General features: G+C 33.8%; 1 protein-coding gene across 1 annotated transcript in view; it reads left to right on the top strand.

The window, feature by feature from the left end:
* MBD5 (methyl-CpG binding domain protein 5) overlaps positions 1 to 27,248 on the top strand; it is a 439,511-nt gene that overhangs the window by 192,043 nt on the left and 220,220 nt on the right. The window contains exon 3 of the mRNA XM_036254977.1: positions 1,441 to 1,589. The gene's annotated coding sequence lies outside the window, so the exon portion shown is untranslated. The remainder of the gene's footprint in view (positions 1 to 1,440; positions 1,590 to 27,248) is intronic.

The raw sequence follows: 27,248 nt of genomic DNA on the forward strand, positions 1-27,248 counted from the left end.
AGATGAAACATTTCACTTGAAGCTGCAAAACATTTTTTCCATGGACAATTAGATTGAATACATTTATATTTGTGAATTTTAATATGTGCCACATCACCTACTGCTATATTAATATCATATAATATGGCCAGTATAATATAGTAGTGATATAGTATAGGGGCTGAGAGCACCCTGGAGACAGTGTTGCATGACTTTAGATCCCTGTCCTACCACCTAATTGTGAGAGTTTGGACAAGTTACTCAACCTCTGACCTTCATTTTGTCTGTAAAAGGGAGGTGTGTCAGTGAGCTTTTATTACAGCGCGAGTTGCAGATCTCACTGGCGTACCACAATAAGCAGTCTGTGGGTAAGCAGGAGTAGGTCTGATCTGGAATGGGTCTACATCTCTGTCACATGTCTCTCATCTTTTTTGAACCTACAGCTACCTGAGGCACTGTTTTCTCAGAGTAAACAGCAGATTGCAAGGGAGAAACCCAACTGCTTAAGTGTATTTCAAGGCTCTGCTTGTGTGATATCTGGTCTCACGCCATTTCTTCAAAGCAACCCCACAGTTGTAGAGCAGAGAAGTATAGATACACCTTTCATGCATGTATTGGGGGAAAGGGAGGAGTGATCCAGTCTACCACAGGGGTAGTATTGGCACCTATCCAGTAGAGTTGCTGTAAGTTTAATATGTGTAAAAAGCTCAGAATAGTGCCATGCTCAATAAATACTATTAGGCATACTCTTATGTGAAAATTTACACAAACGTTAAGGGTATATCTGAAATCCAGTTTTATTTTTAAAAATTTCAATGTTTTGCTCTGCAAATAATTAAAATATCACTCTTTTGCTATATTGCAGTAGTAAGGATTGGGAAAAATGAATGATTATGACTCTGGATGAAATTCAGATATTTAATGATAACTGGTCATGTTTAATAAAATGATGATCATACTTTAATAAAATAATCTCTCTTAGATATCCATTGAATACACGCCATGTTTTGAATCAGTAATCTAAATAGTAAACTATCCTGTTGTTTCTTATTTTAGATTTTTCTCTAAGTAATAGGGCTGAGAAATTAGCTTGGTCATGATAATGCCCTGCCAGGTAAACAGCTAGAGTAAAGAACCCTGAACTTGGAGTAATAAGAACTGGTTTCTCATACTGGCTCTCCCACTAATTGGTTAGTTACAACCAATTGGTTGAGTTGTTTAACCTCTCTGGATTTCAGTTTCCTATAGCATAAAATACAGGGATTGAATCATCTGATTGATATACCTCTTTACTGCCTGCGGTCATACATTTAGCAAGTCTTGTGTGTAAGACTAAAATTCTGTGATTCTTAATGAGACCTCGTAAAATTTCAAAATATCCATAAATATGAAAACTAAAGAAAGATATAACTTGCTCTCTGTTCAAAATTGGTAAATTCATCTTTATTCCCTTTTTAACAGGACCAAGGAAATAAAATACAAGAAGCCAAGAGCACAGACTATTTCCCTTCATCAATTCATAGAATCATGATACTTATCTAACTCCATCAACTACAAAGGAATGACCACCTTGGCAGATGGCCACAGAGGATGTCAACAATTTTTTGGAGGCAAGCAATGAAATATTGATACTTTGAATTTTCTATTATTAACTATGTAGAAACAAGTAGAATTATGTTTTAATGAAAATATTAAAAGTGTTCTTTAATATAGTAATTTGTATAAGTACAGCTAAGCTATTTCTCCACTCCTTTTTTTCCCCTGAGCATTATTGCATGTCAAAAATTACATTAATCGCATCTGCATTTGCCCTTACATGGAATAGCGATATACTCCTAAATACAAAATAAAAATTTAATAATAGAAATCAAGTACCCATGTTTGAAATAGAGCTCTTCATATCTTTCTTGAACACACATATAACTACAAATACTGCCCTGGCCGGTTTGGCTGAGCGGTTAGAGCATCCACCTGCGGTCCGGAGAGACCCAGGTTCGGTTCCTGCTAAGGGCATGTACCTCGGTTGCAGTTTGTCCCCGGCCCTGCTTGGTTGTGTGGGTGGCAGCCACTCGATGTGTCCCTCTCTCTCTCTCTCCTTCTCTCTCCTTCCCACTCTATCTGTGCAAAAAATGGAAAAATGTCCTCGGGTGAGGATAAAAAAACAAACAAACAAACAAATACAAAATAGTTTGGGAAGTTTGAATTATTTTCCATTTGTTTTAAAATTATATATATATATACCATTTATGATTTTTTTTTGTTTTAATTCCTACATTTTTCTCATTCATTTTTAAATATTCTAAAGTGTTCCAAAGGCTTGGGAAGTCATCCCTTTACATCCCTCACAGCTCTATATTTTGTGAGACGTCTACATCAAAAGATCCCATTGAATTTTTAGTTACTTTTACAGCTGCTCTTACTTTTCCTGGAAAAACAGTCAGCCAAGGATTGTGGACTGCAGTGCCATCTTCAAAATTGAAATTAATTACCGTACCCTTTAAAGGGAAAGTTTGCCTGGAAAGAAACTAACTGTATTTAAAAAAAAAAAATTATAAATATAAGGAATATGCCTTCATCACCTTCATAAAAAATAAAGACTTAAGTAGATGAAATGAAGTAAATTCATAAAACTTTAAGTAGAATGCACTAAAATTGAATTTTTCAAAGCATTTTATATAACAGAGAAACTACAGATTTGCTCAGAATTTTTTATTTAATGTTAATTCAACTCAGAGGCCTAAGGTCATCCAGCAAAAGAGTCTGCTTTTTAAGTTGCACATAGAGGAATGCTTTCTAAGTACAGGAGACCATAAATGTTTAAAAAGCCCACTGTAGAGTTTCTGAGTTTCTTTCAGTCACTAGAGTCAAAATTAATCCTTGCTTTTCTGTTGGGGAAAATTTCATCTAATTACATTCACATTATTCTGCAACTTTTTGAACAGCAAATCCTGATCACCAAAGAAAAGAAAGAGCAGCTGTGTTGCCCTTGCCTCAGAGTTATAAGAATCGCATTATTATGCAGTCACTGGGCTTTATAGAACCGTAAGTGGTTATCCACTGGCTGCCTTCTGGCAGAAACACACCTAACCTTTCTGAACTGCTGATAATGTATGCCTTCTGTTTGTAAGGATGGATCTTAAAAAAAAATAGACATTCTGCTGCTTTCTTATCCAGTATAACAACTCTCAGGACTAGGAAGTTCTTTCTTATAACCTTTGGCACACATTTATTAAGTAACTGTTTCTAAAACTTCTTTATTTTAGAATTACACTTTAATCATAATTTAATTTTGTTTTCAGTTTAATACAATTTAATCATAATTTAAATCTTTTCCCAGTTTAATACAATTCCCTTAACTATTTAAAAAAATGCTTTAAATTGACCATTGCTAAATTTATTCCCATAAACAGTATGCTACTTCATAGCAGCCTATTGTCATATTTTTTTTCCCTAATGTTCCCTTTTTTAATTCATCTACATATCATGTCTTATTTTGATCTTAAGTTATTTGTTAATCACAGCAACAAATCTTACGTCAAGTAGCTCTAATTTATATTTCTTCCACATTAAGAACTAGCCCTTTGTTCTCTTTCAATTGCATTCTATTTTTGGCCATGTCATTAATATGCCACAGATATTTATGGTTCTAATCAAAAGTGCTGACTATTTCATTTGTTTCCCATATTTTAAGGTTTATTTGTAAATTATCATTATAAAAATTTTAGTAATTAGAAAGGCAATTATAATGTAGCACATATGACTTATAGGTATGACAAATTCACAGAACAGTTAAGACTGAGTGATTAACCTTGTGCCAGACCCACCAGGTATGTGACCTTGGGGAAATTATTCATTCTCTTTGACCCCCATTTGTACAACTTTCATATTTGGATCCTAATAATAATATAATTGTAAGGATTAAATGTGATAGATGATATTAGTAAAAAGCTTAGATCTTTAGCACTCACCTAGCACAGAATTCAATAAATTGGTCATGGTAGTTATCCTACTTTTTGCAAAATCATTAAAGCAGGTCTCCTCCTAGTAAGCTCAACTCTCACAAAATAAGTAATGGATTTGTCCATTATACTCATGCCAGATTTTTTTTACATTATTATGTCTGTTGTACTACTACTAAATTTTGTTCTCATTGAAGTTTCCCAACAAGCAGTTTAAAGTTTATGTTTAAACATGTGAAAATGCAATGTATGCAGAAATCATGGTTGAAAAACATAGTTTTGCAATTTAGTTAACCTTTAAGCTTTATGAAAACTATATGCATCCCAAATTTTGCAAGAAATTTTACTTGGGTATCTGTGAACTCACTACCTCTTCCAAAATTTTAACTTTTTATCAACCACTATTGTTTGGAGAAATATTCCATATGCAAAGCAGAGAGAGTTGAAGAATTTTCTTTTTGGGATTAAATATATTTTATGTATACATCGATCAGATGTTTATTTAGTATGAGAAACTGATTTGATCTTTCCACTAGAAAAATGAAAGTAAGTAGGCTATTTGGTTCTCTGGGTTAGTTTCCTAAGTCTGCTGTAATAAATTGTCACAAACTTGGTGGTTTAAATTAACAAAAATTAATTCTCCCACAGTTCTTAAGTTTAGAAGTTCAAAATCAAGTTGTCCTCAGAGCCATGCCCCATTGAAGGCTTTAGGGGAGAATAAGTTCCATGCCTTTCTCTTAGCTTGTAATGTTGCCAGCAATCCTTGTCATTCCTTGACTTGAAGATTCATCACTTTTTCAGTCTGTGCCTCCCTCATCACATGGTTTTATCCCTGTGCCTGTGTTTCTTCTCTTCTTATAAGGGCAGGGTCATATTGGATTTGAGACCACCCTAATTCAGCACGACCCCATCTTTACTTCATTACATCTGTGAAGACTCTACTTACAAGTAAACTCCCATTCATAGGTGTCAAGGTTAGGATTTCAACATATCTTTTGGAAAGGGCACAATTCAACCAATAGCACTGTCTTTTCAATATCCATATAGATAGGTTTAGATATATATTTTAACTGAGAATAAAGTTAGGGAAGGACAATTAATTTTAAAAACAGAATTATCTTCTTCTAGAATAATGGTTATTTGACTTGTGACAAGACATGATCTATGAGTAGATGTACATGTTTTGCTTATAATGATTTGACAGTACCATTTCTTGAACATAGTTTCTTGATAATACTTTTTTCCCATCAAGTGAATGGTTATCATTTTGTTTGTTTACTTGAGATCAGGGTTACAGTTACAGGTGTGTGTCCATATTACATGTATCAACAAATATGATGTCCTAAAGACATTAGAGGTGGTATGACATTTGTTTTTGTAACTGTACTGATAATTATACTTTGTAACTAAATGAACTGAGACAGTTTTCCTTTGCTATATTTGACTCAAAACAGGGCTGCTTTTTATTTTCCTAAGAAATTTACTTTAAATGTAAATCAAAAAAAAATTGTTGACCTTTCAAAAAGAACACAGGCATTATATATATATATTTTAATTTATTTTTATTGTTGAAAGTATTATAGATGTTCTCCCCGCCTCCCATTGACCTCTCCACCCCCTCTCCCATCCCCTTCAGGCCTTCACCTCACTATTGTCTGTGTCCATGGGTTATGCATATATGCATGTAAGTTCTTTGGTTAATCTATTCCTGCTCCTCGCTCCCCCCCTTCTCTCTGAGATTCCTTAGTCTGTTCCATGTGTCCATGTCTCTGGATCTGTTTTGTTCATCAGTTTATTTTGTTCATTAGATTCCACATATAAGTGAGTTCATGTGATATTTGTCTTTCTCTGACTGGCTTATTTTACTTAGCATAATTATCTCCAAGTCTCTCCATGCTGTCTCAAAGGTAGTATATATTTTTAACACTAATTCTACTACTTATTCCAGAAAAGCTCATTCCAGTGAAGTCTTTCTAATATGTAACTTGGTATGTGGTATTATAGATCATCAGTACATTTTTATCATCTCCCATGTCTCAGATTTTTCATGTAATTAAACTTACACAGTGTAAGTTTCAGCACTTCAATAAAAGGATTTTATGTGTATTTTCTTCTCTTTGAGCTTATGAAAGGGAAGGGAAGTAAAGCAGTATAAAATTCTTTTGTGGGGTTCTTATGTTTTCCCATTCTTGCATGAAACACATAAAATTTCCCAGAATTACTTTTCTTGCAGGTAAAACCTGCTTCAAATTATTCTTCACATGTAATAGTCACTCAATAAATGTTTATGAAGTGAATGGAGGAAATTATAATTAGTCCCTCTGCTTTTATATAGCATCCAGAGGAGTGCTGTTAGAAGATAAAGCAATTCTGAAGTTCACTCAGTTATCCACCTTGATGTTAAATATTTTTTTTAGATTTGATATGAAAAGTAAACAGATGGAGAGTTTGCAGTGCTAGAAAGTGCAGATATGTTCTTTATTTCCCAGAACTTTTCAGTAAATTGAAGGATTTAAGGCTTTGGTTTATATTTTTATCTCATTTTCCAAGTGAATGTTGAACCCATAAGGAAAAACCATAAAGTACTTGATTAAATGAACAGTTGACTATGCATTTTGAGATTAGGATTTGGTTTTCTAAACTATAGATCAAATTACTAGAGTAGAGATTCTCCATCCTGACTGTGCTTTAGCATAACCAGAGAAGCTTTTTAAAAACATAAATATTTTGGCCCTATCTCAACTGGTTAATCTCAGTTATTTCAATTACTAGCTCTGTGATTTAGCATTATTTAGACCTCAGAATCTGCTTCTTGAGAAGTGGAGATGATACAGTAGTAGTGGACTTTTGGATAAGATTGTGTCTCACAGAAATTGGAAATAAAATAAAGTATAATATATACTTAAAGATGTACTGATCTAATTAGGAAAAACAGGGATTTGAGAAGATAAATATACAAATTAAACAATAAGGACTTTATAGTATTAAGACCATCAATAGCGACAAAGTAAATACCCTGTTTTACTCGTAAAAATACTTGGGGAAAAGGTTAGGAAATTGTAATTTTGCCTCAAATGTCTATATTCCAAGGCCTAAGATGTGTCTGAAACTGGAGTGGACTGATTTCTTAGGTGGGGAATTTAACATCAATAGAGTACTCCCAGTGAGATTGAATAACCGTTTGCTAAGAGTATGACAGTGGTAATTATAGTGATCACGGATAGGGTTAGTTTATGGAATGCTTATATACTGGAAAATCTCTAAGGTCCTTTCCAACTCTAATATGTTGTGTTTGTATATAATTGACAGTCCTTTCTTAGCATTTATTTATTCATCTATATATTTTTAAACTTTTATGTGCCAGAAACAATTCTGAAAAATAAAACTTATGGATATGAAGAAAAACAGAATACTCTAGATTTGATAATCACTACAATAAAGTATCATGGGGCAATTAAATGACATAATTGTATTTCATTTATACATGTGATGGCTATTTCTGTTATCATTTAGGAGCTAACATAAATGTATAAAATAGGAATTCAGTATACTTAAATGTTCAGAAAGAAATTGCATTAGAAAAACGTCATCTTGATCCAGGTTTTTTGAAGAGAAAACTTCTTGGAAACACTATATAACATTCAATATATTGTATCTCAAATTACTGTAGGGTAAGACTCAGGTCCTAACATTAATTACTGTCATTGTTCCTTGCCTGCATGCTCCTTTAGAGAGCATGCAACTGATGAAGTTACTTTTGATGCTGCTATTATCGCTTGTTAATAGCCAGAATCTTGAAGAAAGAGAGGGGCCCATTTCCTGGAAGAAAACCTGCTGAGGATAGAGAAGCAGTATCCATAAGAGAAAGGCTAAGTATAATGGGTCTTAGAGCATAGGACTCAATTGATTGAGGAGGCCCAGAGGGAGTGGAGGGAAAGGAATTTCTAGAGAAAACTGTCTAGTTCTGATTTTAAAGAAGCAAAATGAAAAAAGCATTGATTATTTTCTTTTTTCTGCTATATATTTCTAAACCAATATAAGGATAAGAAAAAAGTTTAAAAGTAAAATTGAGCTACCTTTTTTAACTTAACTTCCCTTACTCTAGAGTTTTACTGCTTTTTATTTTACTTAGTTTTAGCAAGTCACTCCCTTTTTGAAATGTTTTAACTCACATCATAGAATTCAACATGCAATACTGTCCATGATTGAAGAGGCACCAGAGAAATGAATATATATTGGGTCAAACCAGCAGCATATTACTGGTTGGGTTCTTCAGAAGTAGTTTGTGTTAGGTTTTGATTTTGATTATAAAAGCAATACGTACTCATGGTTTTTAAAATAAGATTATAATATAGAAAAGTATAAAAATAAAATTTGAAACCATTTTATTTCTACTTCTTACAAGTAACTTCAATTAACTTTTTAATATATCATTTCAGAATCTTCTATCCAAATAAAAGTGTCACGCACATATACATATACACATGCATATACTGTCATAAGCTTCTTTTTTTTTCTTTACATAAATGCAACAGATCCATTGTTCTTTGTAGTGGCCTTTCTGCTGTTTGCCTCTTTATTATTGATTTCCTGTGTTTCACATATTTTTCTGTAGTTTAATTTGCCTTTCAAGTTGTTTTATGTTTCTTTTCTTCATAATTTTGGGTTAGTCTAATTAGCAGTTTTTTCTGTTATGGCTTCTAGAGTTTATGTCCAAGATGATAAAATATATAACACCATATTTTCTTTCCCACCATTATGGCTTAATTTTTGTTAAGGGACTTGACTTTATTACAGAAGTTTTAGGTTCACAGTAAAATTAAGAGGAAGGTACAGAGATTTCCCATAGACCCCTGGCCTCAAACATGCACAGCCTCCCCCATTATCAATATCCCCACCATAGTGCATTTGTTACAGTTGAACCTACATTGACACATCATCACCTAGAATCTACACTTTACATTAGGGTTCACTGTTGGTGGTGTACATTTTATGGGTTTGGACAAATGTAAAATCACATGTATCCACTATAATAATATTATACACAGTAGTCTCACTACCTGTAAAGTCCTCTATATTCTTCCTATTCAGCTCCTGTTTTTTGTTTTATTCTCATCCGAGGACTTTTTTCCCCCCATTTTTGTTCAGATAGAGTGGAAGGGAGAGCATGAGAGGGAGGGAGAGAGAGAGAGAAACATCGACGTGAAAGGGACACATCGAGTGGCTGCCTCCCGCACGAGCCCAACCAGGGCCAGGGACAATTGCAACCGAGGTACATGCCCTTGGCTGGAATCGAACCCATGATTCATTGGTTCGTGGGCTGACGCTCTAACCACTAAGCCAAACCAGTCAGGGCTCATCTCCTGTTTTTTAATAAAATCCTTGATGTTTAAATCTTTACATCACCTGGAATCTTGTTGGTGTCCTAACAGCTTTTATTGAATAATCTTTTCTTAAAATGTCGCCTTTATTCTATATTTTGTATATAGGAGGATATTTCAGGATTCTCCAGGATACAAAGTTCTGTCTATTCCATTCATAGAACTAAACTCTTTGATTACTATATCTTTATAATGTTTTTAATATCTGTAAGGAATGGTTTCCTCTTGCTCCTCTTTTTTTTTTCTTCAAAAGATTCCTAGATAATGACATGCTTTTCCAGATGAACTTTGTTATTATCCTTTAAGTTCTCAAAATAAAAAATCCTGTTGGTATTTTAATTGGAATCTTATTAAAATAATAGATTAATCTAGGCAGATTAAGAAATCTTAGGATATTGATTATATCTATCCTGAAAGCTAATTACGTGTCTTACTAATATCTAGATTTGTTTATTTTTGTTTTGTTTTTTATATAAAATGGATTTCTTTCTAGTTTCTTATTGGGCATGGCTTATATATAAGAGAAACATTGATTTTTATATACTAATTATATAACTAACTACCTTTCTAAATTTTTCTTAGTTTTTTCATTGATTTTCTTGTGTTTCTCAAGTATACATGCATGTCATCATGGAAATACACTGACATTGTCTCTTCCTTTTTCCCCAGGTTCATTGAGGTATAATTAACATATAATATTTTATAAGTTTAGGTGTACAAGTAATGATTTAATATATGTATATATGGCAAATAATTACCACAATAAGGTTAATTAATACATCTGTCACCTCAAATAATTATCTTTTGTGTACACATCATACACGTGTGATGAGAGCTTTTAAGATCTCTCTTCGCAACTTCCAGCTATACAATACAGTGTTGCTAACTATAGTCAACATGGTATACAGTAGATCACCAAACTCATGCATCTTATCTTATAACTGGAAGTCTGTACTCTTTTACCACTTCACCCATTTTCCCCACCTCACCACCCTCACCCCTAGCAACCACCAATCAATCTAACTCTCTGTTAATATTAATTCAGGTTTTTTATGTTTGTTTTTTAATCCTCACCCAAGGACATTTCTCCACTTTTTGTTCAGATAGAGTGGGAAGGAGAGAGAGAGAGAGAAAAAAAAACATCGACATGAAAGGGACACATCGAGTGGTTGCCACCCACATTACCCAACCAGGGGCGGGGACTAACTGCAACTGAGGCACATGCCCTTAACGGGAACCAAACCCGGGTCTCTCCGGACCTCAGACCAATGCTCTAACTGCTGAGCAAAACCGGCCAGGGCTCAGGGTTTTTTTTTTAATTCCACATAAAAGTGAGATTATACAGTATTTGTCTTTTTCTGTCTGATTTATTTTACTTAGCATAATGCCCTCAGGTTTCATTCACAATGTCATAAATGGCAAATTTTTCTTCTTTCTCACAGCTGAATAATATTTATACATATGTATGTATATAATGTTTTCTTTATTTCTTCATCTATTAGATGTGTTTTTGGTGTACGTTTCTTGATGAATAGTGGTTTGCACACCTTTTCATGTAACTGTTGGCCATTTGTGTATTTTCTTTGGAAAAATGTCTATTCAATTTCTTTGTTCATTTTTTAAATCAATTATTTGTTTTTATGCTATTTAATTGTATGAGTTTCTTATATTTTTGGATATTAACTCTTTGTGAGATATATGATTTGCATATATTTTCTTCCGTTCCATAGGTTGTCCTTTCATTTTGTTGATTATTTTTTTTTTTGCTAAATAGAAGTTTGTTTAATGTAGTCCCACTGATTTATTTTTGCTTTTGTTGCTAGGGCTGTCATATCCAAAAAAATCAAGACCATTGTCAAGGAGCACTTTCCCTATATTTTATTGTTTTAGCTCCTACATTTAATGTTTAATCCTATTCAAGTTAATTTTTGTGATTGGTATAAGATAGGGAACCAGTTTCATTCTTCTGCATGTGGATATTCAGTTTTCTCAACACCATTTAAACTAATTTTCCCCCAATGAATTTTCTTGTCTCCCATGTCAAGTTGGTCCCTTGTTGATCATATGTGTGAGTTTATTACTGGGCTCTTAATCCTCTTCTGCTGTATTGGTCTGTGTGTCAGTTTTAATGCCAATGCATACTGTTTTAATTACTATAGGTTTGTAGTATAGTTTGAAATCAGGATGCATGATGCCTCTTTTTTATTCTTCTTTCTTGAGATTGCTTTAACTATTTGGGATTTTTTTGTAGTTTCATATTAATTTTAGAATTGTTTTTTCTATCTGTAAAAAATTGGAATTTTGATTGGAATTGCATTGAATCTATAGATAGCTTTTGGGAATATGAACATTTTAACAATATTAATTCTTCAACTTCATAAATCTTTCCACTTATTTGTATCTTTTTAAATATCCTTTGGCAATGTCTTATAGTTTTCAGTGCACAGATCTTTTACCTCTTTGGTTAAATTCATTCCGAAGTATTTTATTCTTTTTAAAAATGCTATTGTGAATACTATTGTTTTCTTTACTTCTTCTTCAGATTGTTCATTGTTAGTAGATACAAATACAGCTGATGTTTTTTCCTGGAACTTTCCTGAATTCATTTATTAGTTCTAACAGTTTTATGGTAAAGTCTTTAGGTTTTTGTACATATAATATTATATCATCTGCAAACAGAGATAATTTTATTTCATTGTTTTCAGTTTAGATGCCTTTCATTTCTTTTTCTTACATGGTTCTTGTACTATGTTGAATAGAAATGGTGAGATGGGCACCCTTGTCTTGTTCCTGATCCTAGAGGAAAACATTTCAACCTTTTACCATTAAGTATAATGTTAGTTGTGGGTTTATCTTATATGGCCTTTATTATGTTGAGGTTTCTGTTGAGAGTTTTTGGATTTTGTCAAATGCTTTTTTAATTTTTTCATCTATTAAGATGATCATATTATTTCAATCTTTATTCTATTAATGTAATACTCACATGTATTGATTTGCATATATTGAATTATCCTTATAAACCCACTTGATCATGGTGTAAGATCCTTTTAATATACTGTTGAATTCAGTTTGCTAATATTTTGTTGAGAATTTATGCATGTATATTCATCAGGATATTGGCCTCTAGTTTTCTTATAGTATCCTTATTAGCATTGGTATTAGAGTGATGTTGGCCTTATAAAATGAATTAAGGAGTGTTTCTTCCTCTTCAATTTTTTGGAAGAGTTTGAGAAGACTTGGTATTATTTCTTCTTTATATATTGGTAGAATTCACTACTGAAACCATCTACTCCTGGGCTTTTGTTTGTTGGTAGGTTTTTTATTACTAATTCAATCTCCTTGATTATTATTGGTCTGTTCAGATTTTATATTTCTTCATGATTCAGTTTGGTAGGTTGTATGGTTTTAGCAATGTGTCCATTTTCTAAGGTTGCCCAATTTATTGGCATATTATTATCCATAGTAGTCTCTTATTATCCTTTGTTTTTCTGTTATTTCATTTATAATTTTCCTTTTTTTGAGTTTTCTCTCTCTTTTTTGCTTAGTCTAGCTAAAGGCTTGTTGATTTTGTTTATCTTTTCAAAGTACTAACTGTTATTTTTGTTAAATTTTTGTTGTTTTTCTATTCTCTATTTCATTTCTGCTATAATCTTTATTATTTCCTTCCTTATGCTAACTTTAGTTTGTTTTGTTTTGTTTTTTAGTTCCATGAGGTATAATTCTAGGTTGTTTATTTGAGACCATTCTGTTTTTTATACATGTGCATTTATGGCTATAAACCTTACTGTTATAAATGCTTTCTAATAAAAGCAGTTCTATATCCCATAAGTTTTGCTATGTTGTGTTTCCATTTTTATTTCAAGATATTTAAAAAATTTCCCTTTTGATTTCTTCTTTGATTCATTGGTGTTCAGGAATATACATTTTAATTTCCATGTATTTGAGTATTTTCCATCTTTCCTCCTACTATGATTTCTAATTTCATACCGTAGTATTCTGAAAAAATACTTGATATAATTTGTATCTTGTTGAATTTGTTGAGACTCATTTTGTGGACCTATATATGATCTATGATAGAAAATGTTGCATGTGTACTTGAGAAGAGTGTATATTCTGCTGCCGTTGGATGTAATGTTTTGTATATATCTGTTAGGTAAATTTGATCTATGGTGTTGTTCAAATCTGCTATTTCCTTACTGAGTCTCTGTCTGGATTCATCTATCCATTGTTGAGTTAGTGCCTCTTTCTTTCTGATATGTATACCTTCTACTTCTTTCTTCTATGGAGTTAGCATATTTTTAAACCTTTTTTTTTTGGCCCACAGATATATTTATACTATCATAGATATTACAAATAACATTGTAGCTCTTGTAGCTCTGATTAAAGGAAAAATAGTTATTTGCAAATTTTTAAAAAAGTATATTTTAAAGTGAAACAAAACCAAATGAGTAGTTGAATTCCCAGTTATATGAGTTATATGAACCAGTTTTTTAATGACAGAATTAAAATGTTTCTTTTTTGTTTCCTGTGGTACTTTAAATCTTTGATCTTCAGAAAATTTAACATGTAGTACCTATATTATGTTTTGTTGTATATTTCCTTCTAGAGCCTTGCCCCGCTTGAATCTGTAGGTTGATATTTTTCACCAAACACTGGAAATTTCTCCCATTACTTTTTCAAAGATTTTTTTTTTTCCTGCCTCATTTCCTCTCTCTTCTCTTTCTGGGACTTAAAAGATGTATATGATTGATTGCTCAATATTATTCTGTGGGTATCTAGGTCACTGAGACTGAAATTTTTTGTGATATTTTCTATCTGTTTTTCAGAAATTTATATTCACCTGTCTTCAAGTACTTTGGTTGATTTCCTTGTCATCTCCAATATGCTGTTAAGCCCATCCAGTGAATTTTTCATTTTGATATTGTACTTTTCAGTTTTATGATTTCAGTTCAATTCTTTTATAAAAACTTTTTGTTGTGGTTAAATTATATAACCTACTTTATCATTTCAACTATACCAATTGAATTTTTTTTTTATTGTTTCCATTTTTTTCCTGAGAGTCTCTATGTGTGCATTCATATGATGATACTTGACTTTATATTCTTGATAATATTTATAATAGCTGCCGTAAGTACTTGTCTGAGTCATCCCAAAGTCTGTTCTATTGGCTACTTTTTCTGTGACCATTGGGTCACATTTTCCTGTTTGTTTACACACACACCTCTCAAATTTTTTTATTGTATACTGGATAAATGATATACTTTAGACAGTGGTTCTTAACCTTCTAATGATGCGACCTTTTAATATAGTTCCTCATGTTGTGATGACCCCCAACCATAAAATTATGTTTGTTGCTACTTCATAACTGTAATTTTGTTTTTTGATGGTCTTAGGCGACCCCTGTGAAAGGGTCGTTCGACCCCCAAAGGGTTGCAATCCACAGGTTGAGAACCGCTGCTTTAGAGACTCTGGATTCTTTTATTTTCCTCTGAAGAGCATTGACTTTTTTAATAACAGGTAAATCACTGGCTGCTTATCTTTAATGAAGGCTTGGTTTCATGTTTTGTAATAGTGAGTGTCTTTTGGTTTTGCCCTTAATCCTAGGGTAACTGTCTTAATACTGGGATATAATCTTTGCTCCTAAAATGTGGCCCTTCAGAGATTTACATGGAAAGCCTGAGTTGTTCACCAAGTTGCTTTGATTTGATATGATTCAAATTCCAAACTGTTTGTCTCATTCAGTGGGCAGCAGCACATAACCTGTTTCAGCCTTCAATCCTTTATTTTCTGCTGGGTTCTTTGGAGTCTTTCCCATGCATGCACAGTTCAGCAGTAAGCCCAAGTGGGAGTATGTATGCAATATTTTAACTCCCCCCTCTGTTTTGCTACTTTCTGAAATCCATCTCTCCCAACCCTCAGCCATTTTTTCAACCCTTTGAACGGTGGCCTCTGATATCTCAAGCCAATAAGTGTGGCTTTCTGCTTTAGTTCTAGCTGTTTCCACTACTTTTTACCTCAAGGGATATGCCATATAAATGGAGATCTTGCCCAGCCATATTCTCTTCTTTGAAGAGTTAAATCTTCTCTCTTTGTGTTTCTGTTCATTTTGGTCACTCTCCATTGTGTCAAGTACTTGCTTTTATTTGCTTGTATTAGTATTTTCCACAGTTTATAATTGCTGTCAGTGGATAATAAGTCTGATTGAAGTTACTTCACCATTACCAGAATTAATTCCTGGGTGGTTTTTTTTTTTTACTTTCATATTTACCTATTTACTTTATTATTTCACATTCAAGTATATTATGTCACTTCATTTTTTATTTAGTCACTTAGACCTAAGTTGGATTCCTGGCTCTGCCATTTATTATAATGTTACTTCTAATTTCTAGTCCTTAGTGTCCTTTTATGTAAAATGGAAATGATCCTGTGTACCTTAATAGGTTGGTTGCTTTTGAATATTAAATGTGAAAACATGTATAAAACATGTGGTACAGGGCCTAGAAATTTCTTTCCACTCATAAATGCTACCACCTTTACTTACCGTAATTATTCTATAATTTGGGCGGTTAATTATTACTATATGGAACAACTTATCTAAGATCTTACTGCTAGTTAACAGGAATACAGATTAATTAAATTAATTCTACAAGATAAGTTTATGTTTCCCAGAGATTCCAGTTTTAGTATTGCCCCATATGAGGAACAACTGATGGTCTGATGGTGATTCAGAGGAGGAACAGCTAAACAAGAATTACTAACAGTAAGGCTGCACGGTCAGGGTTCGGGTGATGTCTTTTTCTCTTTTGCCAGCCCTTAAGAGCCAGCAACTGACTGGTGGCAGAAGGTACTACTATAGCATTTTTCTCCTATCAGAGAAAAACAGTTTAAGCAAGTTTCCAATTTTAGAGCCAAACAGAATATTCACTGAGAATAATCTGGCCTAGTGAAATATATTTGTATATATGGTTAGTAAAGAGTATAATAAAAACTATAGTACTATGTAATGAACTAGTCTCTCCTCCAGGTTTACTTGTAACTCAGAAATGAATGATTTTTACCCTAGGCAAACATGTAATTTCAGAAACTTGTTATGGAATGAGCTTTTCTATGAATAGTTAGCATCGGTGTTTGTTCTGTCTGCTGGAATTATGGTATGGATATGTGTGTTCTTTTGTGTTATATTGAAGCAGTGCATAAGATTTTTGTGTGTGGTTTTCAAAAACATTTTGCTATAATGGAAACATTGTAATGCTAAAGATAAATAGAGAAACTGGTTGAGGTTGCATCAACTCTCTCTCTGGTAAGCATTATTACAGTTACTATTCACATTTATGCCTGTTCAAATTGAAACCCATCAATCATCTACACTTAGGGCCAGATTTTGATCTCAAATGCTTAGTATGAATTGCCACATATCTTTTTTCTACCAAAAAAAAAAAAATTGCTCAGTAACATCTGAGATTAGAATCTGTTCTTTCAAATTGATTTTATTTTTATCCAGACTAAGAAGTAAAATACAGTGTCAGAAGAGGATATAAAATAATTCCTGTGATAACGTGGTTTCTTTTTTTACATATAATTCTTGAAGAATCAAGTGTTCATATATTTCTATAATCATAATAATGGCTCTGAGAGAAAAATAGAAAAATTATTATTTATCCTTTTAAAATGGAAATTTTATATTCTTGTGTAAATCATATGTACTGACTTATTATAGGGAAAGGCAGTCTTATCATAAGAGCATTACCAAAGTTTATAGTATGTGAAAAGCAAACAAAACCTACTTATATAGAACATGAGATTTTTCAGAATAGATCATTGTTTCCATGAAAATTTAAATTTTTTAAAAAGCATATCAATAATATAAAATATTTAAAATAATAAAACTGTGTTGGATTTTTTTTTAAGTGTAAGATAATTGCACAGAAGATTTGAAGATAAAAATCTTCATTTACATTTTCTTTCAGCCAAGGAAATTTAATTCAATTTGCATATAGTGTCATTTTTGAACAGTGTTTATTAAGAACTTTTTATGAGCAAAGCACTAGGCTAGACGTTGTGTGTGTCTCTGTGTGTGTTAACTCTCTCTGTAGTTAAACCAGTTATCTTAAATTAGACTGATTTTATCCGGATTTTATGATCAGTGTAACCTTGTGCAAATTACCTCTTTAAACTCCATTTTCTTCATCTGTCAAATGTAGTGATAATATCTGTGTCATAGGTTTGTTGTGAAGAGTGAATGAGATCATGTGTGTCGGGCCTATATGATAGTAGCTATAATAGTTTAGGTTAGAAAAAAACATTCTTACAATTATTGGTCTCATTCTCTTCACGAATAAAGAATGGGTGAAAGTACCTTGTTATGAAACAGAAGCAGTTAAACCATTAACATTGATTTTACATCGGTATAAGTAGCAGAATTTTTACTCCAACTAGATAGTACTTTATTTAATCTATGTTATTTGATTTTTTTTAATTAAGGGAAAATGTCATGAGCTATAAAGAAAATAAATCTTTTTTTATTTAACCTAGTTATTTTGTCTCTGTGAAGTGAAAACTCAAATAATCATGCAGGAATTATTATTTACTCTTTCATTTATTTATTTATCCATTCCACAAGTATTGACTGAGCATAACTGTTTTCCAGGTATTGTGGCACAACTCTAGTGATAGAGCTCTGAGCAAGGGTGACCAGCTCCCTGCCTTCAAGAAGTTCACCTTTAATTGGATTAATAGTTCGTTGCTCACCCCTGGATTTGCAAGCCCACCCTTCAGAGGTGGTTTACAGGTGGTGAGCAGTGTCCTAGACACTGTGTTTGAGATGTAAGGAGCAGATGTCACATGAATGAGGGTTTCTTTTTTGACTCCATGAATCATAATAATGCCAGACAGCATCAGGCTTGAAAATTTACATTATCAGCCCATATTCCTGAATGTTATATGTTAATTGTTCTCTGTCATTTTAAAGGAAATATACATTTTCCGACTTGCCTTACCAAATTATGAGGGCTTCGGTACAAATGAATAACAAAAATTAGGTAAGGAAAATACATGATCACAATTCAGGGTTCAGAGTGCTAACTATTACACCATGGAACCTCACCGTGGTCACAATTCAATCTAACTCTGCTGCTAGAGTTCTGTTAGTTCTAGCTGGGCTACTTTTAGTAAAAATAATTAAATCCTCTCTATCTTTTGAGCATTAGAAAACCTTGGACCATGGACTGGGACCGAGGTTGGCAGCTGTTTTCTGCTTGGAATTGTTCTTCTGCCTTCCCCACCATTAATCACCATATTGCTAACTTATGATGGAACTTTGTTGATCAGAACATCCTACTACATCTCAGAAAAGGCTATAGATCCTTCCCTTCTCCGCTTTACTGCTTATTGTTTGAATGAGACAGAACTGGTTTTGAAAGAGACTGAGCAAATTAAACATTTGCAGTTTGTTTCAAGTTTAAATTCTTACCTATAGGATGATTTGGACAAATATGCTTTTCCCTTTTGCTCAGCTGTAAGGTACAGGTGATAAAACTCACCTGAGTGTTGTGTGATTCAGATTTCAAAATCAGAATGAAGCTTTAGAAAGTAGGAACGTTGATATAGTTAGCTGCTGTTTTTATTGGCAAGAGATCATAATTAATTATAGCAACTACTATTAATTAAGCATTTTCTAAGTGCCATATGCTTCACATAGATTATTGGTAGTCCTCACAGTAACTCCACATGATAGAAATCTTATTACCTAATTATATATAAGGGAATATGGTCTCAAAAACATTAACTGACTTTCCCATAGACATTTAAATTAGTCCGTTGCAGAGCCAGAATTCAAGCCCATGTTTGTCTGGATCTGAATTCAGTATTCATTGTACCACTTGGCCTCTCCACTGGGTTCTGAAATTCAAGTGCAGTGAGAGTGGATATGTAGCTTTAGATTCCCTGTTATGGGTTTATTCTTCTCTCTTTGTAAAAGTCATTTATTATATGCACATGTTAAATCAAATCATGTTGAGTGTGCCCTCCCTGGGTATCTACTTGGAGATAACTTCTTTAATTTATAACTGCTTTCATTTTTTTATTGTGTTTAACTATTCCAAGTTTTTAGTCACCTATTTGTAAATAATATGTTTGTACTACTATATCTAGGTTTACCAATATTAGACACTACTTATAAATAGAAGTTAGAGATAATAATCTATTATCATAGATGACTTAACCCACATGTAGCTTTTTGCACCCCCCCCCATCCTGTCAATATGGTTTTAAAAAAATAAATGTTTACCTTATTGATCTTATGTAAAGATTGTCCATTATAAAACCAAGTAGGATACTTGGAATAAATGTTATCTGTTATCCAGTTTGTTTCTTTACTGAACTTAGCAGCAGGTTTGTTTTGTTTTTTTTCCAATCCTTACCCGAGGATATTTTTTATTGATTTTTAGAGAGAGAGAAACATCAATCTGAGAGAGAAACATGGATCAGTTGCCTCTCCTACGCTCCCCCACCTGGGATCGAACCCACAACCTTTTTGGTGCACCAGACAGTGTTCCAACCAACTGAGCGACCCAGCCAGGGCTGCAACAGGGGATTGTATGCAGATTCTATAACCTATCCCTGCCAGAAATTTGTATTAATTCTTAAAGAGTCAATATTTTTGTTTCCAAAAGTTTTCCAAAAGCCACATTTAAAACATCTCTTGATAAAAATACACAAAATTTAGAACAAAGATCTCTAATGTTTTCCTAATAATAAAAATTTTTATGGTAGGAGTATTTTATTTTAACTAGTAAATTCTTTAAATAAATTAGCACAGATTTTTAGCATGTCTTAAAAATATCTGTAACCACTACCCTTTTAGTTTGTGGACGCCCAAAATATTGAAGATGGCAGATGTTGTTAAATTGTTCAGTTGATCACTCAAAAGAGCTGTGCTTTTGCATCATAGGAAAACAACCAGACAGACGATAGCTCAAAGCCATTAGAATATTGAGTCCTTTTAAGGTGTATAACAGCTATTTTATATATACTTAGTGTTATTTGAAAAAAAAAAAAAACACTTGTATAACATACTGAGAATATTTGTAAAACCACTGTATCTAATGACATAAAATTCTAAATCCATTGAGGTTAATAACTTTATGGAATTTTATAAAGAGAAATGAGCCCTGGCCAGTTTGGTTCAGCGGTTAGAACATCGGCCTGCGGTCCAGAGAGACGTGGGTTCGGTTCCTGCTAAGGGCACATACCTCGGTTGCAGTTTGTCCCCGGCCCCGGTGGGGGTTGTGTGGGTGGCAACCAGTCAATGTGTCTCTCTCGCATCAATGTTTCTCTCTCTCTCTCTCTTCCTCCCTCTCTCCTTTGTGCTCTATCTGAAATGCAAAAATGTCCTCAGGTGAGGATTAAAAAAAAAAGAGAGAAATGAGAATGTCAGACCTTGAAAATATGTCATATTGAATTTATTTAAGTTGTTTATTAATCAATACATAATTGTAAGTGAACTAGTATGTGTGGATCTGCAAACATTGCATATTTAATAACATTAAAATATACTTTCCAGCCTTGGCTGGTTTGGCTCAGCGGTTAGAGCATCAGCCCATGGACAGAAGGGTAACAGATTTGATTCCCTGTCAAGGGCACTTACGTGGGTTGCAGGTTCTTTCCCTGCCCCTGTCAGGGTTGTGCCAGAGGCAACCAATTAATGTGTCTCTCCCACATAGATGTTTCTCTCCCTCTTCCTCTTCCTCACCCCACCCTTGTTCCCTTCACTCTATCTAAAAATCAATGGAAAAATATCCTCTGGTGAGGATTAATTCTCTCTCTCTCTCTCTCTCTCTCTCTCTCTTTCCCTGTGTGTGTGTATTTTTTTTAATGTCTTCTAGAAAATAGGATTCTAAATTGAAGGAAAGGGAAATAAATTCAAGATTTGCAAGTCACTGTTTTCTTTTGAAAATATTCATGAATAAGATCTATAATTAATGACATGCTAAATTCTCCCTCATACATTATTTGTTTATTTTTGAAAGCCATTTAAAAGAACAATAGGGGAATATAAGTGGGTATAATACTATTTTTTTGTTTTTGTGAAAATGAAAATATATATTAGAGCAAACTATTAGCAATGCCTTTTCCTTAGGGTTATGTGGAGGTGGGACAGAGGGCTGTGACGTTTTACTTGTATACTTCCATTTCATTTTAATTCTTTTCAAAAGGAGCATCTGGTTTTTTGAAACCAGAAAAGCAAAAGGAATGGAGACATTTTAAAAGAAATAAGGTAAAGTGGAAGGAAAAAAATAAAATTGAACTTTGTCTTGTTAATATGATAAAAGAAATGCCCTAATATCTCATGATAATCAACTAAAAATGTGATAGGTATAAAAATAGTGTTGGCATGCAATTATGATTTGGAGGATAAAACAGAAAAAAAAAAAGACATAGGCAATAGTGCAATTCTGAGAGGTAAGCCTTTTTTGAATGTGGTAAATCCTGGACTAGGGTTTTCATAGATTCATTCCTCATTAAAAGATGAATAGGAGACAAAGTGCAGGGCTCTTCCTGGGTGCATAGGAAGGTCCCCTCAGCATAGACTTCCCAGTCTCTGCACCTTCATTGTAAGAGTGCATAATAAAATCAGCCTAAACCCCTCCTACAGCACTACAAGGAAAAATGATTTGTTCACACTGTGGCATTAAGTATATAGTAAAAGAATATCTCCCTGATCATTAGTAACCAAAAGCTGATTTTGTGGGTTTGCCACTGAAAGTCACACTACATAGGTGATACAAAATAGAAAATTAAAGCCTATAATTTAGGTGGTCCTAAGTTTAAAATCTCTGAAGTACCTGGAAGAAGCAAAGATAAATCCTATCTGAAGCAATCTACTTAATACAAGACTCAAATTTCTAAGGTAAAATTTTTTAAAATATGACTTTACAGTAAAAAATTACAAAACAGTTATCTTTAATAATAAATACAGCCCTGGCCGGTTTGGCTCAGCGGTTAGAGCGTTGGCCTGCGGTCCGGAGAGACCCGGGTTCGGTTCCCGCTAAGGGCATGTACCTCGGTTGCAGTTTGTCCCCGGCCCTGGTTGGTCGTGCGGGTGGCAGCCACTCGATGTGTCCCTTTCACATCGATGTTTCTCTCTCTCTCTCTCTCTCTCCCTCCTGCTCTATCTGAACAAAGAATGAAAAAGTGTCCTCGGGTGAGGATAAAAAAAAATAATAATAAAATAATAATAAATACAGCACAGATAGATGGATTGGTCATTGGAACAAAATAGGCAGCCCAGAAACATTTAAGTAAGTAGAAACTTGACATACAAGTTGGGGTATAAGTAGATTTATAGTTGTGAATATGTGAAACACAGAGTTTATCCTTGTATTATTTATTAATTATTATATTAGTTTCCATATGAATAACTGTCAACCTACTTTTGCCACCACCCTGTATAACAGAGCTAGCATGGTGATAGGGTTGACTTTTCAATAAATGGTATTGGATCTTTGATTATTCATTAGCGGTAAAATAAAATTTGACCTCTACTTTATACTGTATGTAAAGATCAACTCTAGGTGAAGAAAAGACTTAAATGTGAAAGGCAAAACCATAAAATTTTAAGGGAATATCTTCAAAGTAGGGAAAATTTTAGGATATAAAATGAAAAAGCCATTAAGGAAAAGACTTAAATTTTGTTGCATTACAATTGTAGTCTTCCTTCTCTCACAAGCCACTTTTAGAAAATGAAAAGACAAGCTACAAACTAGTGAAGACAGTTAAACATATAATTGAAAAAGAATTATTACAATTCAATACAAAAAGTAGAAAAGTGGGCAGAAGATCTCATATTTTAATCTGATTTTGCTTTCAAATGAACCTTTATTTCAGATAGATAGATAGATAGATAGATAGATAGATAGATAGATAGATAGGTATCTTCTATCTATGTCCAACTTATCTAAAGGGGCAAAATCCAACCCTGGCCAGTGTGGCTAAGTGGATAGAGCATCGGCCTGCACACCCAAGGGTCCAAGGTTTGATTCCTGGTCAAGGCAGATTCAAATCACCAGTCCCAGTTGGGGCACATATGGGAGGCAACCAATGCATGAGGCAACCAATTGATGTCTCTCTCTCACATCGATGTTTCTTTCTCCCCCCACACACACACTCTCTCTAAAAATCAATGGAAAACATATCCTTGGATGAGGATTAACATATAGACAGACATTCAGATAGATAGGCAAAATCCAATACTGTATGTTTCTCCGTTAATGTTTTGCAAAATAAGTTAAGCAAATTAAAATTGGCACACTGAAAAAGCTACCCTTGAACTGACTCACTCCCATATCTTAGTGTCTACCCGCACCCAATTCATTATTACTTTCTCTTAGCTTCTGTCCTTTGATACAGTCTTTACCTTACATCCATTCTTCTTCTGTAGTATCAAGTAGATATGACATTATCTGCTTGAGAGTCACTGCAGATAATTTTCCCCAAACATGATTTATATAAACATTTATTATTTTTGTGTTATTAATATTTTCAAATGGTGCCCATTTGTAACTGTGAGTCTTTTGGGCAGAATTATTCGTTACTCTACTCTTTTCTTCATGCTACTACCACCTAAATCAGTGGTTCTAAACTAGGGGCATTTTCTGCCCCTTCAGGGACATTTGGCAGTATCTGGTGCTACTTTGGGATGTCATTGTGGGTGGGGTGTGAAACAAGACCAGGGATGCTTCTATTCACACAGCTCAACACAAGAAAGGATTATTGACCCAAAATGTAAACAGTGCCATAGTTGAGCAACCAGGTTCAAAACTGCCTTTTCTAGCTACTTTCTTACCATGCTTTTCTTCTATACCTGCCCTTGTAGACCATCTTCCTAATGTAATAAACAGTATGTTCTGAATTCTGCTACTACAACTAACAAAATAGTGCGGGAATTAGAGAATGGGTTGACAGAAATAGGTTTGAATGAAGACAGCTAATGGTTTCCTACTCTTCCATATCAGTATTTTCCCCTACACATCATGAACTTAGGCAAATTAATGAAACAGGATTTTTTAAAAAAGTCTCACCAGATATTGATACTGCCTTGTTTTTCATTCCCAGAGTTTATGGGGGGAAAAAACAACATTTAATGGATGTCTAGTTCTATGTGCTACTCAATATACTGTGCTAGTGTTTTCAGAGACTTTCAGCTCACTAATTCTCAGAAAAAAATCTAAGAGAAATATTATGCTAATTTTATAGAGGAGAAAACCTGGACTTAGAAAAAGTACGTATAAGTGCCTTGCCCAATTTCACACAGAAATCACAATTTGATCCCAAGTTTTCTAACTCAAGTTTAGTGTTTTTTCTACTCTGCCACTCAGTTATTTTATATGTATTACTTGCAGCATGCCTCTTTTATCTAGTTCCTTTTTAAGTGTTTATTTTGTTGTCTAGAGAATAAACTATTTGAAAAAATGTGTTTTTAATGGTTTTTTTCCTTGCTTTGCTTCATTTTTGAACAAGAGATTTTTTTAGAGCAGTTTTATCCACACAACAAAATTAAGAGGAAGGTACAGATATTTCCCATATGCCTCCTGACCCTACACGTGCATAGCCTCCCCCATTATCAACATCACTTACCAGAGTGGTACATTTCTTTCCAACGATGAACCTACATTGACACCTCGTGATCACCCCAAATCTATAGTTTACCTTAGATTTATTCTTGGTGGTATACATTCTATAAGCTTGAACAAATGAATAATATATCCATCCATATATAATGATGGATCATATACCCTCATTATAATACTGTACAGAGTATTTTCACTGCCCTAAAAATCCTGTGTGCTCTGCCTATTCATCCTTATACCCACCATAATTCAGAAAATTAGTACAGTGCTGTAGATTTTTTTAAAAACTTAATACATATTCTTTAAAAAAAAAAAAATGGTGGGTAAACGTGGATGTAATGAGGAAAGGTAGGAATGCCTGCCTTCTTCAGAACTTTGTAAGAAACCTGCCAGAACAGTTATTTCAAAACAGAAAAGGTTAGGTTTGCATTTTAAATAAGAATGTTGTTTATATTTTCTTTTGACTCAAAAAACTGTACCTCAGAAGCCCTTATCACTTAATGTATTTGAATCATTTATTTCACTGGTTTGTTGCTTTGAGGTTAAGTGTCATAATAAGTTAAGAAAGGCAAGAACACCCATTCATTATGGACTTCCTTGTGACTTACCACTCTTATCATCATCAAAATAAAAAATGGTTGGCCTTCATTTTCATATTTTTCATCTGTATGACTATCTTGATGAAAATGACATAGAGGCATTTGAAAATATTCTATCCCTATTCATAGAAATCCTAGTAAGCTAGAGTAGAATTGTCCATATAAATTTTTTTAAAGCTATGATTTAAATAATTTTATTCAGTTTAAAATATCTGTTGGTCAGAGTTTTTGAAGCATTGTGGCCATTTTAAGAGAGAGTGCCAAGTTCTACATGTTTAGCTTAAAACTAAGTATGTGTAAAAGTATTTCAAAGGTAATATTCTTTAAATGTATACATATTCAACAATTATTGCAAGTGTTGATTTACCCTACCATTTTACTTCTATATGTCAAAAGTACAGGTCATTTTGAGAAGGGAAATAAATGATCACAACCTTTACAACTCCTGCCTTGCTTTTGTCAGTAGGAAGTCAGGGCCAAAGTAATAAGTATATTAGAGAAAAGAATACATTTCAGAAGTTATGTGACGGGTCTAACTGCAACTGTGAATTACTACCATTGAAAAGAGTGCTACTAGCAGGGTCCGTGCATGTTAAATTTTTTTGCAGAGCAAGAAGCAGTCCCATCTAACATAGATTTTTTTCTGCCCAAAATATCAGAACCATCTCCATGAAACACTGAAAGACGATGATGCATATTCTAGTTATGAATATGTGTATTCTAGTTATGAATATGTGTAAAATACCATTTATCCTTATGAAAAGTTAAGGGATCTCCAAGGCATAATCTTTAATCAGAACAAACCACCATTTCATGAAGATGTTTATTGGAAAAATCAAATTTACCCTTTTCATATGGCATTATAGTATATAAAGAATGTATCCTGAACTGTTGTTAGAGACATTTTTCCCCAGCGTGTCCCTTCAGAAAAGAGGCCTAGATATGGAAATGGGCCTTAATCTCTTATTATGAGGAGATTATTGAGGTTGGGTACTGAAACTCAACTAACTGACTTAGATGGGTGAAGGGGCTCACCAAATGGCCTGGTACTTTGGCCAGTAAAGGTCAAGATTGAAAGGAGGGAGAACTCTAGAAGAAGATTGTGATATCACCATTCCCACCACAGACTGAGAAAACTTACAAAGGGAACCGGCATATTATATTGATCACCTACTATTTGCTAGATGTTGGAAAAGGTAGCTTTTATATATATTCATTAATTCAGTTCTACAATAGAATTTTGCTGTGATGTACAGAAGGAAAACCACTGGGGGGTATGTAACTCCTGCAATCTGAGGACATCCAGAGTGGTGAGAAAGACATAGAAGCAGTCAGTTGTAACTGTGTATGATAAATGGTTTGATGTGGGGTGGAGTATGTACCATTGCGATGGGTGCATATGTATTTATTTTTTTCTTTTTTTTTTTATCCTCACCCGAGGACATTTTTCCTTTTTTTGTACAGATAGAGTTGGAGGGAGAGAGAGGAAGAGAGAGAGAGGGAAACATCGATGCGAAAGGGGCACATTGAGTGGCTGCCACCCACACGACCAACCAGGGCCGGGGACAAACTTCAACCGAGGTACATGCCCTTAGCAGGAACCGAACCCGGGTCTCTCCGGACCGCAGGCGGACACTCCAACCGCTGAGCCAAACCGGCCAGGGCGCATATGTATTTATTTCTGCCTTAGGGAAGTAGAAGGCC

The sequence above is a fragment of the Molossus molossus genome, unplaced genomic scaffold, assembly GCF_014108415.1.
Source record: "Molossus molossus isolate mMolMol1 unplaced genomic scaffold, mMolMol1.p scaffold_m16_p_11, whole genome shotgun sequence".
Taxonomy (NCBI): Eukaryota; Metazoa; Chordata; class Mammalia; order Chiroptera; family Molossidae; genus Molossus; species Molossus molossus.